This window comes from Macaca nemestrina, chromosome 9, assembly GCF_043159975.1.
Source record: "Macaca nemestrina isolate mMacNem1 chromosome 9, mMacNem.hap1, whole genome shotgun sequence".
In the NCBI taxonomy this organism is placed as follows: Eukaryota; Metazoa; Chordata; class Mammalia; order Primates; family Cercopithecidae; genus Macaca; species Macaca nemestrina.
In genome coordinates this window covers 29167920-29189138 of record NC_092133.1, presented here as the reverse complement: position 1 = coordinate 29189138, position 21219 = coordinate 29167920, and the positions used below count along the sequence as shown (strand labels likewise).

Genomic DNA, 21219 nt, shown 5'->3' with positions numbered 1-21219 from the left:
TATAAAGCAGGCAGAAAAACATGAAAAGACTAGACTGGCCTAGCCTTCCAGCCTACATCTTTCTCCTATGCTGGATGCTTCCTGCCGTTGGACATCTGACTCCAAGTTCTTCAGTTTTGGGACTTAGACTGATTCTCCTTGCTCCTCAGCTTGCAGATGGCCTATTGTGGGACCTTGGGATCATGTGAGTTAATACTTAATAAACTCTCCTTTATATATCTCTCTGTCCTATTAGTTCTGTCTTTCTAGAGAACCCTGACTAATACAGATTTTGATACTAGGAGTGGTTCTAGAGGAACAGAATATAAAGATGGAGTTCTTTTGTTGGTTTTGGGGTTTCTGGAGTTGGCTGCTTAATACAATTAGAACCCAAAATGCTAAGGACTCTACTTCTAATAGTATGGAGAACACTGATTGTCCTTGGCATGTACTGTTTAGAAAATTATGCAAAATATATGCATTTGACACTCCTGATTCACTGCTTGTGAGGGGCAAGGTGTTTAGTGACTCTATACATAATACCTTTGACCATATGTGGAGAACCAAGGAACATAATGAAGCTGGTTGGTTGCTCCTAAGTTCAGTGGACAAAGTGATGAAAGAAAATGATGAACTCAGGGATTCTAACTCCCTGAGTTAGAATAAGGAGTTAAAATAGGAAGCAGATATTGAACCTCAACTCTGCTATGATTACCCTGAGTGAGACTCTTTATCTCCTGTAGAGAAAGAGCTGAAATTGTGGAAAAATAAACACAAGCTCTTATCATGCAAGTGGCTGAACTGCAATGAAAAGTGCATGCACAGCCTCACCAGATGTCTACTGTTAAAGTGAGGGCATTGATTGGAAATGTATGGGACCCTGAAACTTGGAATGGGGACATGTGGAAGGACCTTGATAAAGCTGGGGACACTGAGTTTGTAAACTCTTCTGAACCTTTTTTGTCAGAAGGAATAGCTTCCCACATACCCAGTAGTGGCAACATCCCCTCCCCGACTCATGCTGCCATCAGCCTTTCCACATTTATCTGAGGAGATAAACCCTGTGCTGCCTGAGGCAACAGTGATGGCCTCCCCTGAGGCAGTTGCCAGGCAAAATAATGTTGATTCTCCTCAGGAGCCATCCCCAACACCCCTGTTTGCTTCTAGACCTATAACTAGACTAAAGTTCCAGTGAGCCCCTGGAGGTGAGGTTGAGAATGTGACCCATGAGGAGATGTGCTACACTTGAAAAGAACTGTTTGAGTTCTGTAATTTATATAAACAGCAATCTGGAGAACAGGCTTGGGAATGGATATTAAGGGTATGGAATAATGGTGGAAGGAACAGAGAGTTGGATCAGGCTGAATGTATTGATTTGGGCCCACTAAGTAAAGACCCTGCATTTAATGTTGCAGCTTGGGGAGTTATAAGAGGTTCTAATAGTTTATTTGCTTGGTTAGCTGAAATATGGATTAAAAGATGGCCCACCATGAGTGAGTTGGAAATGTCTGATCTCCCTTGATTTAATGTAAAGGAAGGGATCCAAAGGCTTAGGGAGATTGGGATGGTAGAGTGGATTAGTCACTTCAGAGCTACTCGTCCCAGCTGGGAGGGTCCAGAAGATATACCCTTGACCAATGCCTTGTGAAATATATTTGTGAGGGCAGCACCTGCATCTTTGAAGAGCCCTGTAATTGCTCTTCTGTGTATGTCAGATCTAATAGTGGGAACCGTAGTCACTCAACTACAAAATTTAAATACAATGGGAATAATTGGATCCCAAGGTGGCAGGGGCCAAGTGGTGGCACTCAACCATCAAAGACAAGGTGGGCATAGTTACAGTAATGGACAGTAGAGGCAAAGTGGCAATCAGAATAGTCTGACTTGTGTATAGCTCTGGCATTGGCTAATTAATCATGGTGTTCCTAGAAGTGAAATTGATAGGAACCCTACTGCATTTCTACTTAATTTATATGAGCAGAAAACTTGTAAGTTGAATGGACAAAAGACTAATTTGAATTACAATCATGGCCTCACAATCAATTTCCAGACTTCAGCCAGTTTGCAGACCCAGAACCCCTTCAATGAAGGAAAGGCCAGGTCCCCTGGGGGAAGGACCCTACTACACTAACGACAATTTACGCTGTTAGTCTTTCTCCCATCCTTCCCCAAGGAGACCTCTGGCCTTTTACCAGGGTAACTGTGCACTGGGGAAAGGGAAATGATCAGACATTTCGAGGACTACTGGACACTGGCTCTGAGCTGACGCTGATGTCAAAACGTCATTGTGGTCCCCCAGTTAAAATAGGGGCTTATGGAGGTCAGGTGATTAATGGAGTTTTAGCTCAGATTTGACTTACAGTGGGTCCAGTGGGACCCCGGACTCATCCTGTGGTCATTTCCCCAGTGCCAGAATGCATAATTGGTATAGACATACTTAGCAGCTGGTAGTACCCCCACATTGGCTCTCTGGCTGGTAGGGTGAAGACTATTATGGTGGGAAAGGCCAAATGGAAGCCATTAGAGCTGCCTCTACCTGTGCAGAAGACAGATGGATCTTGGAGAATGACAGTGGATTGTCATAAGCTTAACCAAGTGGTGATTCCAATTGCAGCTGCTGTACCAGATGTGGTTTCATTGCTTGAGAAAATTAACACATCTCCTGGTACCTGGTATACAGCTATTGACTTGGCAAATGCCTTTTTCTCCATTCCTGTCCATAAGGCCCACCAGAAGCAATTTGCCTTCAACTGGCAAGGCCAGCAATATGCCTTTACTGTCCTACCTCAGGGGTGTATCAACTCTCTGGCTTTGTGTCATAATCTTATTCGGAGAGACCTTGATCACCACGCTTCCTCAAGATATCACACTGACCCATTACATTGATGACATCATGCTGATTGGATCCAGTGAGCAAGAAGCAGCAAGCACACTGTACTTATTGGTGAGACATTTGCATCCCAGAGGATGTGAAATAGATCAGACTAAAATTCAGGGACCTTGTATTTCAGTAAAGTTTCCAGAGGTCCAGTGGTGTGGGGCCTATTGAGATATTCCTTCTAATGTGAGGGGAAAGTTGCTGCATTTGGCCCCTCCTACAACCAAGAAAGAGGCACAATGCCTAGTGGGCCTATTTGGATTTTGGAGGCAACACATTCCTCCTTTAGGGGTGTTACTCTGGCCCATTTATTGAGTGACCCAAAAGGCTGCCAGTTTTGAGTGGGGTCCAGAACAGGAGAAGGCTCTGCAACAGGTCCAGGCTGCTGTGCAAGCTGCTCTGCCACTTGGGCCTTATGACCCAGCAGATCCAATGGTGCTTGAGGTGTCAGTGGCAGATAGGGATGCTGTTTGGAGTCTTTGGCAGGCCCTCATAGATGAATCACAGCAGAGGCCTCTAGGATTTTGGAGAAAGGCTCTGCCATCTTCTGCAGATAACTACTCTCCTTTTGAGAGACAGCTCTTGGCCTGTTACTGGGCTTTGGTGGAAACTGAACATTTGACTATAGGTCACCAAGTCACCTTGCAACCTGAACTGCCTATCACGAACTGAGTGCTTCTATCACGAACTGAGTGCTTTCTGACCCATCTAGCCATAAAGTGGGTCATGCACAGCAACATTTTATCATCAAATGGAAGTGGTATATATGTGATCGGGTTCAAGCAGATCTTGAAGGCACAAGTTACATGAGGAAGTGGCTCAAATGCCCATGGTTTCCACTCCTGCCACCCTGCCTTCTCTTCTCCAGCCTGCACCGATGGCCTCATGGGGAGTTCCCTAACAGCAGTTGACAAAGGAAGAGAAGACTAAGGCCTGGTTCAGAGATGGCTCTGCATGATATGCAAGCACCACCTGAAAGTGGACAGCTGCAGCACTGCAGCTCCTTTCTAGGACATACTTGAAGGACAGCAGTGAAGGGAAATCTTCCCAGTGGGCAGAACTTCGAGCAGTGCACCTGGTTGTGCACTTTGCAGGGAAGGAGAAATGGCCAGATGTGTGATTATATACTGATTCATGGGCTGTAGCCAATGGTTTGGCTGGATGGTCAGGGACTCGGAAGAGGCATAATTGGAAAATTGGTGACAAATTTGGGGAAGAGGTATGTAGATGGACTTCTCTGAGTGGTCAAATACTGTGAAAATATTTGTATCCCATGTGAGTGCTCACCAATGGGTGACCTTAGCAGAGGAGGATTTTAATAATCAAGTGGATAGGTTGACCCATTCTGTGGACACCACTCAGCCTCCTTCCCCAGCCACCCCTGTCATTGCCCAATGGGCCCATGAACAAAGTGGCAATGGTGGCAAGGATAGAGGCAACACATAGGCTCAGCAACATGGACTTCCACTCACCAAGGTTGACCTGGCTATGGCCACTGCTGAGTGCCCAGTTTGCCAGCAGCAGAGACCAACACTGAGCCCTCGATATGGCACCATTCCTCGGGGTGATCAGCCAGCTAGCTGGTGACAGGTTAATTATATTGGACCTCTTCCATCATGGAAAGGGCAGAGGTTTGTCCTCACTGGAATAGACACTTACTCTGAATATGGGTTTGCCTATCCTGCATGCAGTGCTTCTGCCAAGGCTGCCATCTGTGGACTCATGGAATGCCTTATCCACCGTCAAGGTGTTCCACACAGCATTGCCTCTGACCAAGGCACTCACTTTATGGCTAAGGAAGTGCGGCAGTGAACTCATGCTCATGGAATTCACTGGTCTCATTGTGTTCCCCATCATTCTGAAGCAGCTGGATTGATAGAATGGTGGAATGGCCTTTTGAAGTCACAATTACAACACCAACTAGATGACGATACTTTGCAGGGCTGGGGCAAAGTTCTCCAGAAGGCCATGTATGCTCTGAATCAGCATCCAATATATGGTACTGTTCCTCCCTTAGCCAGGATTCAAGGGTCCAGGAATCAGGGGTGGAAGTGGAAGTGGCACCACTCACCATCACCCCTAGTCATCCACCAGCAAAATTTTTGCTTCCTATTCTTGCAACATTACGTTCTGCTGGCCTAGAGGTCTTAGTTCCAGAGGGAGGAATGCTGCTGCCAGAAGACATAACAATGATTCCATTAAACTGGATGTTAAGATTGCCACCTGGACACTTTTGGCTTCTCCTACCTTTAAGTTAACAGGCTAAGAAGGGAGTTACAGTGTTGACTGGGGTGATTGACCCAGATTATCAAGATGAAATCAGTCTACTACTCTGCAACAGAGGTAAGGAAGAGTATGCATGGAATACAGGAGATCCATTAGGGCATCTCTTAGTATTCCCATGCCCTGTGATTAAGGTCAATGGGAAACTACAACAGCCCAATCCAGGCAGGACTACAAATGGCCCACACCCTTCAGGATTGAAGGTTTGGGTCCTCCAGCAGGAAAAAAAGACACGACCTGCTGAGGTGCTTGCTGAAGGCAAAGGGTAGTAGAGAGGGTAGTAGAATGGATAGTAGAAGAAGGTAGTCATCAGTACCAGTTAGGACCATGTGACCAACTGCAGAAATGAGGACTGTAATTGTCATGAGTATTTCCTCCTCCTTTTGTTAAAAACATGTTTGGGCATTTATATACTTGTACTAAGAAAATATCTTCATTTTATTTCCTTTTCATATCAACGTTTAAGTATTGTTAACTTTATGTAATAGTATTTGGGTTGGGGATTGGTGCGTTTCTGGTTCATAACAGTTCACACCAAGGACTATCAGTGTTTTCCATACTATTAGAAGTAACAGTCCTTAGCATTTTGGGGTCTAATCATATTAAGCAGCCAACTCCAGAAACCCCAAAACCAATGAAATAATTGCCTCCTTAATATTCTGTTCTTCTAGAACCACTTCTAGTATCGAAATCTGTGTTAAGGTTCTCTAGAGGGACAGAACTAATAAGATGCATATATATATATGTGTGTGTGTGTGTATATATGTGTGTGTGTATATATATATATTCCCCTTTATATACATATAAATATGTATGGCCGGGCGCTGTGGCTCACGCCTGTAATCCCAGCACTTTGGGAGGCTGAGGCGGGTGGATCACGAGGTCAGGAGATTGAGACCATCCTGGCCAACATGGTGAAACCTAGTCTCTACTAAAATACAAAAAAATTAGCCAGGTGTGGTGGCATGCGCCTGTAGTCCCAGCTACTTGGGAGGCTGAGGCAGGGGAATCGCTTGAACCTGGGAGGTGGAGATTGTAGTGAGTCGAGATCACGCCACTGCACTCCAGCCTGGTGGCAGAGCAAGACTTCATCTCAAAAAAAAAAAAAAAAAAAGTATATAAAGGGGAGTATGTATACAAAGGGGAGTGTGTGTGTGTGTGTATGTGTATATATATATTCCCATATATATATGGGAGTATATTAAGTATTAACTTACACAATCACAAGGTCCCTCAATAGGCCATCTGCAAGCTGAAGAGGAAGGAGAGCCAGTCTGAGTCCCAAAACTGAAGAACCTGGAGTCTGATATTTGAGGGCAGGAAACATCCAGCATGGGAGAAAGATGTAGCCTGGGAAGCAAGGCTAGTCTCTCACGTTTTTCTCCCTGCTTTATATTTGCTGGCAGCTGATTAAGGGTGGATCTGTCTTCCCCAGCCCACTGACTCAAATGTTAATCTCCTTTGGCAACACCCTCACAGACACACCCAGGATCAAGACTTTGTATCCTTCAATCCAATCAAGTTGACACTCACTATTAACCATCACATTGCACTAGCCAGGACTTCCAGTACAATGCTAAATTAAAATGGTGAGAGCAACATTTCTGCCTTCTTAATGTTAGAAGGAAAAGTATTACATCTTTCATCATGAATACAATGTTAGCTGTAGGATTTTTATAGATGCCTTTTATTAAGTTGAGGAAGTTCCCTTCTATTTCTTGTTTGCTGTGTTTTAATCAGACATGGATATCGAATTCCATCAGTATTTTTTCTGCATATGTTAGGCTAATTTTTTGTTTGTTTGTTTTATTGACATGGTGAATTAGTTTGATTTTTAAATATTAAACCAACTTTGTACTCTTTGGGTAAACACCATTTGGTCATAATATCATTTTTACATAGTATTGGATTAGATTTAAATCAGATTACATTTGATATGCTGTTAAGGACTTATACAACTATGTTCCTGCAGGATGTTGTCTATACTTTTCTCATAATGTATCTGTCTGGTTTCATTATTTTTAGCTGGCTTCATAAACTGAATTAAGAAATCCTCCTCCTCTACTATTTCCTGAGCTACTTTGTGTAAGATTGGTATTATTTCTTCCTTAAATGTTTGATATAATTTGCCAGTAAAGCAATCTGAAATTACATTTTTTCTTATAGAATGATTTTAAATAGGTATAGGGCTCTTCAGATTTTCTGTTTCCTCTTGTGTCACTTTTGATAGTTTGTGTCTTTCAATGAATTTATCTATTTTATATAAATTGTTGACTTTATTGACATAAAGTTTTAAAAAATACTTATTTTACTACCCTTAACATTAGTAGGATCTGAACAAGTGATTATTTTATTCTGGATATTGGTAATTTGAATCTTCTCTGCTTTTTTTCTTGATGAATTTAGCTAGGAATTTATCAATACAATTTTATTGGTATTTCTAAAGAACCAGCTTTTTCTTTCTTTGATTTTTCTTGTCCGTGTTTTTTTTTTATTTCATTGATTTCTGCCCTAATACTTAGTGGTTTTTTTTTTACTTGAGTATAATTTCATGAGGTAATCGATTTTAGCTCTTAAAAAAAACAAAAAACAAAAAAAAAAAAACACCTTAGCCTTTAAAACTATACATTTCCCTCTAAGCTCTGCTTTAAATGCATCTCACACATTTAAAAGTATTTTTGTTCAGTCTGTGGCTTACCTTTTCATTTTCTTAACAGTTAGTTTGAAGAGCAGACATTTTGAATTTTAATAAGGCCCAACTTGTTCTTTTTCTGATGTGGTTTGTACTTTTCTTGTTTTGTCTAAGTAATTTTTGCCTACTTGATAGTAAGGAATTTTTCCTGCATTTTTCTGTAGAAGTTTGATTATAGTTTTAGCTTTTATATTCATATTTATGACCTATTTAGAGTTAACTTTATGTAGGATGTGAGGTTAGAGTTTCATTTTTAAAATTTTTATTTTAAATTTTGAAATATACAATACACTTTTATTGACTATAGTCACCATATTGTGCAATAGATTTCAAAAACTTATTCCTCCTAACTGTAACTTTTTACTCTTTGATCAACATCTTCCCATACCCTTTCCCCATCCTCCCAGCCTCTGGTAACCACCATTCTACTCTCTAGTTTTATAAGTTTAGCTTTTTTAGATTCCACATGTAAGTGAGATCATGTGGTATTTGTCTTTCTGTGCCAGGCTTATTTCACTTAGTGTAATGTCCTCCAGGTTCATCCGTGTTGTTGCAAGTGACAGAATTTTCTTCTTACCAAGGCTGAATAGTATTCCATTGTGTATATATACCACATTTTCTCTATCCATTCTTTCATTTCTTAATACTTTGGTTGGTTTCATATCTTGGTTATTGTGAATAATGCAGTGTTGAACATTAAGAGTGCAGATGTCTCTTAAATTTGAATGCACGCTTTTCCTCTTATGGCTGTTTGATCTCAGGTATGTTAAGTAACCTCTCCAGCTTTTGGATATTCATTAGTAAAATGAGAGTAATAATAGCACCCATCTCACTGAATTCCTATGAGGATTATAGGAGACTACATGTGATATGTGCATAGTGCCTGGCACATAGTAAGTGCCCAATAATTGTCAGCACTTACCTAAAAATCATCTCTTCGCTCCTAATAATAGCCTGGAAAGTTTTAAAATATTGTTCTAAGTGGTCAGTTGAAGGATAATAAACATCATGGCAACTGCTTAACTGTTGTCTGAGTGGATATGGTCAAGGATCTTCAATGGATTATGAGGCCTTATATTATGCTCTTTAAATAGATATTAGGAAGTTGAATGGCTATTAAAGTATATTGTATCAATTCTGTCTCTTTCACATAAGTGATTAATCTTTTTTACACTTCATCTGAGACAGAATGCTAGGAACTCTTTCCTTGAGTTCCAAAATAACACTTCTCTTCTGTGGCTTAAACTAAGACAGTTCCTTTTTCTCCTTCCCACTGTCACAGTGCAAGGGAATTTTTTTATTTTTTTAATTTTTTAATTATTTTTTTATTTTTTTATTTTTTGAGACAGAGTCTCACACTGTTGCCGGGGCTGGAGTGCAGTGGCGCAATCTCAGCTCACCGCCACCTCTGCCTCCCAGGTTCCAGCAGTGCTCCTGCCTCAGCCTCCCAAAGTGCTGAGATTACAGGAATGAGCCACCACGCCCAGGCGAGAATTTAATAAGCATAACAAAAACAGTAATAGCTTCCATCACAAAGGCTTTTAAAAACCCTGATGTCTGGCTTCACCACAGAATCTTTGGAAGAGGAACCTGCATTCTCAAACCTGGTTGTACATGGGAATCACCTGGGGAATTTTTAGTAATATTGATGTCTGGGTCCCTCTCCAGAGATTCTGATTTCACTGGCCTTGGTGTGATGTGGGCATCAGGACTTTTTAAAGCTCCCAGGTGATTCTGATGCTCAGTTGGGCTTGAGAATAGCTGCTTTATATACAGTATCTCCTCCATGAGAGAAGCCCCCATTCACACACACATAGCTTCACCAGGGAGAGGAAGCAGTCTCCTGGATCATGGAACTTGATTTCTGGAGGCAAGACTTGAACTGATAAGCCCCTTTGATTAATCTTATCAAGCCACACATCATGGTTTACCTCAATCTCTAATCTAACTGGGTTTACCCAATCCCCCACCCCTCCTCTACCTTATTGCACCCTCTGAACTCTTAGCTGTGGTTAGCAAACTTCCCTATGTCCTTAACCTTTTCTCTGTATGGAAGTTCCCCTTTATTTTCTTGCTGCAAAGGAGACCCGGCTTAACCCTGTTACCCTCGTAGCCCTCTTAAATGTAGACCTTTTTCTTGTTAAATCTCACGTACGCCATGCTCTTCAGGTCGAGAACATGGAGTAGGTGTCATCCTTGCTCTGCATTACTGCATTCATTCTTATTCTTTTTTTCTTGTGAATGTCAATGTATTTGAATTTGGACCACCTGGCTCTACCATCCACCAATCCTTCAGATTGCATTCATCTACCTACCCACCTCCTGGCCATGCTCCTCATGCCCCAAGGGCCTTACCCTTTGTCTTAGTGTTTACTTTTCCATCCCTAAATCTCTTATTGCTTCTAATGACTTCAGCAACTGTGTGGATGACTCACGCAATGCCCCAGGGCTCTTAGTTCCTTGAGTTCCTCAGTTCCAACAACTTTTTCTCCCTTCTACCTCATGTCTCCATCCAATTATTTCACCAGTCTTGAAATCTTGGTTTTAAATATTCTGTTGTCTGACAGTGGCTTCCTAATCTTCCAGATAATATGGTCTAGAATAACCAATACAACTGTTTTCCAACTTTGTTGAGCACTTCAAAACATCAGCTCCCCTACTTTGTTACTATTTATCTCATGTTTTCTTTCCCTTCTTATACAGCTTAGATTTTGTGGCCCACAATTGTTATTGTTTCCATGAAAACACTTTCAACTCCCTTGACCCTCCATCTCTGCTGGAATGGACTGGCAACTCTCCTAGTGTGAGTGTGCATCTGCTGCCTTCTTTCTACCACCCTGGGAACCTGCTTTCGGACTTTTAACTCATGACTTGCTTCATATTTTGAGAATGCCAAAGTCATAATCTTCCCACTGATGCAGGATTTTTTTCCCCTTAGCTCAGCTGGGCCGGGGTTCTTGTCTCACGACCAGGAAAAATTAGGCATGTGGACACTTGAAGAGTAAGTGGAGTAGAATTTATTAAGCAAAAGGAAAGCTCTCAGCAAAGAGAGGGGTCCTAGATGCAGGTTCCCATTTGCCCCCTTCACAGTTGAACACCAGGGCTTTTATATATAAGCTGATGGGTCAGGTTCACTATTTGTACAAGGCACAAATTCCTGGTGGCTCCACCCTATTCCCCTAGTGCATATACAGGCCCTTAGTCTGCTGTGGGCATATTTAGACAAGCACCTTGTGCAAGTTCCCTTATCTGCACAAAACATCTGGTGCAAGCACCTGCAGGGTGGGTTGGAGGCTCTCCAGGGAACTTTCCTTCCCTTACTGTTTGCCTAAAGCAAGCTGGCTGACTCCTTTCCCCACCAATAAACCTACAAATCTACTTTCAGCAGTGCCTGTCTTCTCTACTTCCCTATCATTAAGAAGTATGACATGCCCTTACTTCTTTTTTTATTTAAAAAAATTTTTAAATTTTATTTTAAAAACTTTTTTAGAGGCAGGGTCTTACTATATTGCTCAGGCCAGTCTCAAACTCCTGTGCTCAAGCGATCCTCCTGCCTCAGCCTCCCGCAGTACTAGGATTACAGGTGTAAGCCAATGTGCCTGGCCTATGGCTATACTTCTTTCAAAGGCCAAACTCTTCTTGTGCTTTGGAACTTATCTCCTCACTTTCTCAAGGACTTGCTATTTTAGCAAGCTTTCTCACCTCTCTCCTGCATTATTAGTTTTTCCTCTACAAGCTCATTACCATTATCTTACAGATATTTGTACTAGCATAACCCATTAAGAAAACAACAGTCTTTCTTGATTTCATATCCTCTCAGCTCACCCCAATTCTTTGTCTTCTGGAAAATCTTCTTGAACCCATTGTCACTCCTTGTATCCTTCTCACTTTTTAATTCTCTAGAATTTAGCTTTGATCTCCAACATACTTCTGGAAACATTTAAATCCAGCAGAAACTTTCCTAATCTTATACAATCTCTCAACTACATTTGCTCCAACTGACTACTTTCTACTTCTTGAAACACTGTTCTGTAGAATATCCCCTGAAATAAAATTATTTGATTTTTTTAAATGATTAGATTGGGTTATGGCCTTCTGGGAAGTATACCCCAGAGGCAAAGTCCCTCATATCAGGAGGTACATGACAGCCACACAGCTTCACTGATGATGTTCACTTTCAGCATTTGGTTAAGGTGATATTTGTCAGGTTTCCCACTGTAAAATCACTGTTTCTCCCTTTCTCGACTCTGTCCTTTGGGAGCAAGTCACTAACTCTGGAGCAACCTCAGCCCAGAAAGGATTGGTAGTGATTAAGTTCCACCAAGGAAGATATTCTTTTAAATCCTGTTTTAAGATGAGACAATGAGGGTTCAGAGATGTTAAATAATCTCTCTGAACCCCAGTTCAGAGTTGTTAAATAATGATGTTGGCTTATTACCTAAATAACTTGTAACGACCTAACTTGTATTCATACAGCCAACCTTGCATGGGGGATAAGCTTGATTGAAATGCTTTAAAAAAGAAAACCTTCAGGTAAATGCAAATACATGCTCTCGTCAAGACATTTAACCATTTCTGCAGGCCAGTGTATAGGAAAATAAAAATGAAAAGAGACCCCAAACATTTGCCATTGTTGTAGAAACCACTACACCTCTAGTTTGGAGAAAATATTTTATTTTTACTTTTAGAGACAGAGTCTTGCTGTGTTGCCCAGGCTAGCCTCGAACTCTAGGGCTCAAGCAATTCTCCCGCCTTGGCCTCCTGAGTAGCTGGGACTACAGGTGTGTGCCACCATGCCTGGTCAGAGAAGAAAAGATTTTAGAGAAGTAGATTTCAGCTTGTGATGGGAATTCCATGATTTGGATCTGGCTTGGAGATGTGTTTCATTGGGCCTACATGGTGTTTAAAATTATTTTCTGATTCAGTTGGCAACTTTTAAAACCTGAGACATTTCATATACCAATTCAGGTTGAATGCTTCTCTTGGAGATTTGAAAGCTCTGGCAGTGTTGGATCTTCATTTATCTCTGACAACACTCACATGGTGCCAACTCACAGCTTCTTCCTATGAATGAGCCACTCTCTGGTTCTCTTCAATCCCTCATAACCTACCTGGGGTGATTTTTGGTTTTCATAGCTGTCTGAGCTCAACACTCCTGCTGAGAGGAATGAGATCACTGTCCCTTCTTGGCTGAGGGGTCACCAACTCAGAAGGGAGAGTTGACATATTCTTAGAGCTCCTGAAAGTGAAACCAGTATCAAAGACTCAAGTTGTAGGAGACAGTCTCCAGCAATGTAAGGCAGAATGTTCTATAGATGTTCGCAGTCAGGCAACCCAATAGGCTGCCTCAAATATGGTAACCTTCTTGTCACCTGGAGTGTTTAAGCAGAGGAGACATCATGAATCGGGGCTATCAAAGACAGGATTTATGCATTACAGAAACTTGGAGCAGAGACATTGAAAGAAGTGCTTCCGACTCAAATATTATGCAACCCCATTTTCCTGAAGAATAAATTTAATGGAATGGTAATTCTACCCATAAAGAAGTAATTATACCTAATAACTGATTATATTGAGACAACTACATTAAAGCACCCAATTTAAAAAAATATGCAAAGACTACAGTGAACTGACTGAAGATGTAAAGCTACAGGCAATGGTGAGAAATGACCAGAGATGTGGGGAGAAAATTGGTCACAGGAGAAGGTAATGGGAAGACAAGCAGCTCGTGTTTTGTTTCAGATGGAGGGAGAGGGTGGAGAAGGGGTGAGGGAATGATGCAGTTAAAGGGGCAGCATGCTCACCACTAGGCAAACTGCATGCCTGGATTTTATCTTGTGGTCAAGTGGCCTTGATTTTCTTGAAATAAAAGGAAAGCCAGGTATAGTATAAACAGTGCACAACCTCATCTAAACACAGCCTAGTGAAGATGGTGTTTTAATCTTTTTGTTCTAGGGTGTTATGTAAACTGGTGATGGCATGGGTTTTGGTTTAGGTGGTTAAATACTTGAGCACTCTTTAGTTTGTTACTGGAGAGATTGTTCTAGCTTTTCCCTGAGTTGCAAAGTTTGGGCAGTCTTACTGTTGCGACCCATATTTATGTTTTTACAGAAAGTAAAGTGATTTGGTATAAGGCTATTTATGTTTACAGATGTGAAAATTTGCCTGAGGAAGCATTTTGTCTCTGCCTCTGTTTTTATCTACCAAGAGGATTTGGGAGATTCTTCTGAAATTAGTTCGAGATGTTGTGTTACCAAATTAAGACAAGTAGAACACATCTATCCATCAGGTGGTTTATTACCCTAACAGCAATAGAGATGTTAACCTCCTTGGTGTCAGTGATGGTTGAGATGAGAAAGGAATGCTTGTAGCAGCTAATTATATCTCTCTGTATTAATTACCATATTAAGTGACAGTTTTGTTCACATTTTGTTTTCGTTAAGGAAAAAAGAAACGAACAGTTTTGTGCAGTTCTCTGAAGATTTGGGATAGGAATCTTGGCTCTTGTCCTTAACAGATTTCAGGTCAAAATAAGAAAAGGAGAGAATGATTCCACTTGTGCTAGGTGGCTTAATAGAAAAAAAATTAATGACTTTCATTTTATTTCGGTTCAGACGCCTACCTGAGATATGATTTGAAATGAGTTTCCTATTCTCGACTCCCCTTGTCGAAGACCTGGAGATTTATCAATATCTCACAACAACAAAGAACATTGCTCAGTGCAGTTTGACTCAGGTGCTGCTTTCTTCTCCAAAGAACCATCACGTCGTCTTAACTTCTATAGATTTAAGCAGGATTTATACTTTATAAACCCAAGCGTGTATCCAAATCCTCTTGTTATTGTAAAGAACAACAACAAAAAGCCATACTCTCAATAAGTCAGTCTTGTTTTCTATAAACCTCTGAAGAAAGATTTGTACATTCCCCAGCCTGAGCATTAGAAGAAATAAACCCAGTTTGGCTGGCACCCCTGCTAGAAAGCGTTGTCTGAGAACAGACCCCGGGGCCCTGTAACTTTCCAAGCACTAATATGAAGGACTTGGCAAAGTGGCCACAGGGAATTTGTCACACTTCTTTTTCTTTAAAGTAGGCAGCAACTTACATTTATGTTTGTCTTTCTGGAACATCGTTGTATCACGCTATTATCTAGTCAGAGACATTTTTACTATTTCGTATGGGATTTATAGCCACAGGGCTTATTTCCCTGTTGATGTTTAGCATTATGTTTAGAATTATGCCCACCTGACACTTCAGAAATTTCCTCCAGCGAGGTTGTATTTAAGCCAGAAAGGGCCAAGCTGGTTCAGAACCCACTGTTCAGCTGGTACTTTCTATGTAGTGTAAGACAGACTCTTTGAGTTAAATTGATTTAGCTCTTGCAGAGTTAACTCTACCTTCTGTTTTTTTCATTTGAGGGTTTTTTGTTTTTCTTTTTTTTTCACTTGGCATCCCTTTCCATTCGCCCCATATTAGTATGTGGAAGATGCAGAAAATGAGGCCTGCAAACACTACATGAGTTAATCACATCTGGGATGTCTACAGATGGGCATACTATATGCAGGTATAGTTGGGGTGTTGCGGAGAAGGGTATGTAGGCATCTTAGAAAGAAGGATGGGACAGAGTCAGACTTGGGTTAAACTCTGGTTCTTCCAGTCACTATTATTATTCATTACCTTCCCATCTTGAAAAATTCTCAGGGTTGTTGTAAGAGACCACTTAAAATAATATGGATAAGTCATAGGAGATGAATGGTAAATGTTAGTTTAGTTACAAATAATAGCTATTTTTCTTGGGAGAAATACCAGGTTTAGGGTCCATGTGAATATTATAAATGTAACTTGGTGGGTTTTTTTGTTTGTTTTTTTTTTCTGAGATGGAGTCTCGCTCTGTCGCCCAGGCTGGAGTGCAGTGGCGCGATCTCTGCTCACTGCAAGCTCTGCCACCTCCCGGGTTAACGCCATTCTCCTGCCTCAGCCTCCCTAGAAGCTGGGACTACAGGCGCCCGCCACCACACCCGGCTAATTTTTTTGTATTTCAGTAGAGATAGGGTTTCACCGTGTTTGCCAGGATGGTCTCGATCTCCTAACCTCGTGATCCGCCCGCCTTGGCCTCCCAAAGTGCTGGGATTACAGGCGTGAGCCACCGCGCCTGGCGCTTGGTGTTTAATCACCTAGTTTCACACCTAAGATGCATCAACGGGGCTTTAATAATTTTATTCCTTATTTGGCCAGTAATCCTATCTCCTCCAAGATGAGCCTAGATATAAAAATTTAAAAATACTTTTGACTGAATACATGTGTATCTCCATACCTATGTGACAAAGGACTCCATAAAAAGTACTGTATTATGCCAAGGTGCTTTGATCCTATTCAAATATTAAGATCTAAGTTTCAGCTATTTCGAAGGCCTGATAATTTCCACCTCTATTCCCAACATGGAAATGACTCTTTATGGAACTCCTGACCCTAGGTGGAACGTTTCAGCTGCTGCTCCCAGGAACCGCACGTCCCCTTCATACTCAGTGTGAACTGTCACCGACTGCATCAAGAGACCACCCCTTCATGTAGATGATAGAAAAATGCACTGGCTTTTACTCAGCTGCTAATGAGTAATTGCTCTGTGGTTAGTCACAAATGTGGCCAGCCACAGCAGGGCTATTGTGAGAAGGCACACACTCTTATCCTCCAGGACCTCGTGATGCTGCCATCAGATTGGGCCAAGAAGAGGCTGGCTGTTGGGCGGGCACTTTGGGAGCAGGAGATATATATCCAGGACTTGCTACTCTAGCATGATTGAGTACCATTATTAAAAGACATGGTCACTGAGTGTCCTGGATGGTCAACCCATCTCTCTTTAGTAGCAATGTTGACTTTGGAAACCGATTTCAGTCCTCAAAGGGCTGCTTGGTGGATATAGAATCACAGTAATTAGATCCATAGGTTTTGAACATTATTTTTTCCTTTTAAAAATGATACAAGCAATACATTTTTGTTGCAGAAAGATTAGAAAACGTGATACACAGTAAGGGTAAAAAGAAGTCACACCTAGCATTTAGGCATAAGCGTTGTTAATATTTTGGCACATCCTTCTATACTTTTCCATGCATCCTTATTGAGACTTGCATACTCTAGGGCTTGAGAATAATTCATTCTTTTAGGAACTTAGGGCGTTGCAAGAGCAATTATTATTCAGATTTTATTTTGAGAGGAGAAAGCAGAAAACTCTGTTCCTGTAAAACCAGGAGTGGGTGAGCAGGGGTGGGCATGTGACCCAGTCTCAGCAAATCAGATAATTATGACCCCTTGGATACAATGATTGGTCTGGAGTAGGCACGTGAACCATACAGGACTAGCCAGTTTTTTCCTGGAATTGATGAACAGTAGGACAAAAAGTTCCACTTTATGCTGAGATAGCTCAATGGGGAAGACAGGCAAGAAGTCTGATGTCTGCTTGACTGCCACGTGGCAGAGAGCTCATCTGAGAGAAAGGCCCAGCAGGGCAGAGATAGGCAGGGGGAAAGAGAGAGAGAGAGAGAGAATGAATAGTTGGCAATGTTTGAACCCTTGGATCCATCCATCCTTAAGATTCCCAGTTACGTTAGCCAACTAAACTTCACTTTTGCTTAATCTAGTTTGAGTTGGTTTATGCCAGATATGACCAAGAGTCCTGGCTCAACCACTTCTCTAGCTCCTTGGGGACAGGGCCCTGTCTGGCCTGGTCTCTGAGCACACTGCCTGCCCCATGGCCTGCGTGACTCACCGAGGTTATCAACTCTTCGTCTTGGTGCTCAGGACTTGCTTTTCTCCCTTTCATTCTGCCTTAACAATTTCAGCTTCCAGCTCTGCATTGGTGACAATGGGCCAGTCTCTTTTTGGGAAAAGAAGAGCCCCAAACACCCTTTGGCAACCAGCTGAAGGGTGGGACCTGTGACTTCCCTCACAGCTGATGGGGTCAGATGGGTGGGTAGGCCCAGATTTGATTAATATGCCTATAAAGTGGAATTCTGGGACTGACCTCCACTCAACTCAAGCAACACAAAGATAATTGACCTTTGGAAACTGCCTCTGGCAGTCTTTTTATTATTTTTATAGGAAAGTCCTGCAAACCAATTACATCTCACAATGGGCCTTTTATGGTGCTATTAGTTTAATGCAGCTTTCCGAGAAATTAGCCCTCAGGGAGCCTGAAATTCTAGAGGAAAAAAAAGCCCTCCATGGACTTATTTGACTTTTGGATTAGCAGGAAAGATGGATTGGTAGCGCAATATTCCCTACAGTAACTTTTGGCATTTTTGAGCCATCTAACCAAGGTACCAAATTCCCATTGTGGGCCCCTAGTGTCTGCCCCAAGCAAAAGGAAAAAATAAATTTGAAAAAAGAATAAGCTGTCTCTTTAAAGAGTTCAGTCTACAAATCAAAGAGGGTTTATTCCCCTCTTAGTCTGAAGTTAAAGAAGAATGGGAGTGAGAAAATTGAAATAGCACTTCTGTTTGAAGGTCTGGGTTTTTCCGAATGTGAAATTACAGGTGTCTGTCTCAGATCCTCATGTTGGCTTCGGTACCTCTCACCCAGCCACAGTTATTTGCAGAGTGATGGCTCTGGGGCCATTGTTATGGGGTCAGGCTGTGGGTCTGGGCTGGAGAGAGAGGAGATATCATCTTAGCAACGTCTCGCTGCCCTCACCCAGGGAGCAAGTGCATGTTGTTTCAGGCAGGGCAGACTGGGGGAAGAGGGAGAAGTTAGAAGGTGACAGGAGGACTAAGGACCCTGCCATTTCCTAGAGTCTGATGCCCAGGTGGGTTGTCCAGCTCATCCCTAGGAAAGGGAAGGGAACACAGAGCAGGTCCGTGAGGGGCACCGAGCCCAGGAAATGTGCCCATGGAAGCTGCTTCCTTCTTGGCCCAGCCCTGACCCTGGAAACCCCAGCTCCACCTCCCCTGTGTCATGTGGTCATGGTCATCAGCCAGGTACACTGGTGAGCTCACTGTGAGCTTCTGTCCCCTTTGTCACCTTAAGGATTTTAACTGTTTTCTTACACTCTTTCCCTCCCAGTTTCTGTTTGCTCTGTTCTGACCTCAGCAGTTCCTAGGCTCAGCCTAGGTGTTTGCAGGGTTTTTCTGTAAGCACCCAAGACTGCCTGCCTGTGGGCTTCCTCTGCTGCAGGGGGACCCAGCTTCGCCTGAGCAGGTGGGGCAGGCTGAAATGCCTGGAGTTATCACACGTGGAGCATCCCTCAGCTATTAATGGGAAGGAGGTACGAGTAACTATCCTGGCTCCCTGACCCCTCTGATGGGACAACGCTGAAATACGTTCTACGTGGTCTCCCAGAGTTCCCCAGTGTGATGGAGTCTCAGTTGTCCCAAATGGCGAACTTCTTATCATACACCCTGTATTTGCCTCCTTCCTTTCCTTGTCTCAGTTCCCCATCCCCTACTGCTGCTTTGCAGAATCACCTCCCAAAGGAACCACCCACCCCCAAGCCTTATCTCAGAGCCTGCTTCTGGGGCCACGAGCTGAGCCAGACCTCACACCTTGTTTCCTGGTTCTGCCCTGACTGTCCCACCTGGGGTCTCGGCCCAATGTGGCTTGTCTTGCACTGTCATGGGCTCTTTTTGGCTGCCTTCCTTACCTTGGATTTGTATGACTTCTTGGGTCATGTCTGTTTCAGGCTCCTCCAGGAAATGACCTGGTTGGACTCCCAGGACCTTCCCCTGGCCCACGTGGCTGGAATTCCTGCTGATTTGAGCCCAGCCCTTGGAAAGAATGGAATCTCATTTTTAAGGGAGACATGAATAGAAAGAAAAAAGTTTTCCTCTTGAGGCGAAGAGAATATGGAAAGGGTCACACCTCAGGCAGAATATGTAGGGCTGTTTCTCTGGATGATACCGGGACTGGTGAGCTAGGTTCTCCACCTGCTGGGGCTGCTGTGCATCCTTTCTCTGGATCTCTGCTACTAGAAATGGCCAATGGACTGGATTTATTAGAACGTGGTGTGGGGCTCCCTCTTCTTCATCTCATAACTGTTCCCTGTGGATGTAGCGATGTCTTCCTTATGAAGAGGAAAACTCAGGCTGCAATGACAGCTTGTGTGATGTTGGGCAGGTTGTTTAATCTCATTATAGCTCAGTGTCCTCATCTGAAAAATGAGGCTCATCATGTAGCACCTCATAGCATAGTTACGAGGAATAAATAAGAAAATGTGACGAAGTGCTTAACAGAATGCCTGGCACGTGGTAATAGCATTCTATAAACGCTAGCTGTTGTTATTAACCTGGCATGCATTACCTTGTTTTGTTCATTATCTTGCAATAGTTTATCTCCCTGCAGGCAGGAGGCACAAGGTAGCATCTCTCTTTCTTTTGGTGTCTATAGTGTGTTCATATAAAGCAAGTGCATAAAAAGATACATCAGTAGAGAAATATCAGGCAGGTTACCATCCCAGCTGTCTGGTCCTTTCTCCTCCCTCTTGACCTTTCAAGCATGCCAAAGCTCGGTCCATTGCAGAATAATTCCAGTTGCAGAGAAGCCAGGCTAGTACTAGAGAGTTGTTAAAATACCCACCTACGGTGCGAGGCCACCTGGGGGGCGGGAGGCACATGAAGTTCCAACTGTGGCCAGGAGTCAGTCCCATCCCTGCATTCGTAAGGGATGCAGCCCTGTTACGCACCAACCATTTTGCTGGCAGCTCCCCCACCACCCCTGCCCCTTGATCATACTTAAACTCTAAGACAGAATAGGGGCTGGTCCTCCAGGGAAGACCAGGGCTGCAGTGGGGGTATTTTAAGCTCCAGAGGTGCAAAACTATTTAAGCTGAACAAGTCACTTAAATGACAGCATTATCTGCTGCTTTCCCTTCAGTGTTCCAGACAGATAAAGATAAAATAGCCGAGGTAATTGTGGAGATGGAGTGTCGCTGGCAAATGATCTGAGCACAAAGACCATTTCCAGAGATAGATGGAGTGGAGGCTCCGGTAATTTTTCTTGAATCGTGTTTAAAGTGGCACAGTCTGAAAACCAATTCAGCAAGAGTGCTGTTTGGAGGGTCCAGGCCCACCTGAACTTTGAAAATATTACAGTCTAGGGAAGCTTACAGGTGACGAAGGAAGCTATTCCTCAAATGATTGGCATAGCAGTGGTTTGGTGAGGGGAGCTTGAGGGTCACCCCCTGAGGAATTCCACCCACACAGCACTGGGTGCTTGAATCAGGCAAAACTGCCATCTTGGCCTGACTTGATTTCACGGCCTGGGGATGGCATTGCATAGATAGAGGTGGGATCACATGAGTTCCCTGGGAGGCCTCTTTAGTTTGCTTGCTGGCATCAAGGCAATGGATTCTGGGAACCTGGCACTTTGGAGTTTGAATATGCTGGCAGAGTCCTTGGGCCCA

At 42.8% G+C, this 21219-nt stretch overlaps 1 long non-coding RNA gene across 1 annotated transcript; it reads right to left on the bottom strand.

The window, feature by feature from the left end:
* Nucleotides 1-12489: 12489 nt before the first annotated feature.
* LOC139356055 (uncharacterized) lies at nucleotides 12490-17741 on the bottom strand. The gene is made up of 3 exons (XR_011607428.1): nucleotides 17593-17741; nucleotides 14455-14610; nucleotides 12490-13204 (listed from the first exon to the last, which is right to left on the bottom strand). It is a non-coding gene; the product is annotated as an uncharacterized lncRNA (long non-coding RNA).
* Between the last annotated feature and the right edge of the window lie 3478 nt (nucleotides 17742-21219).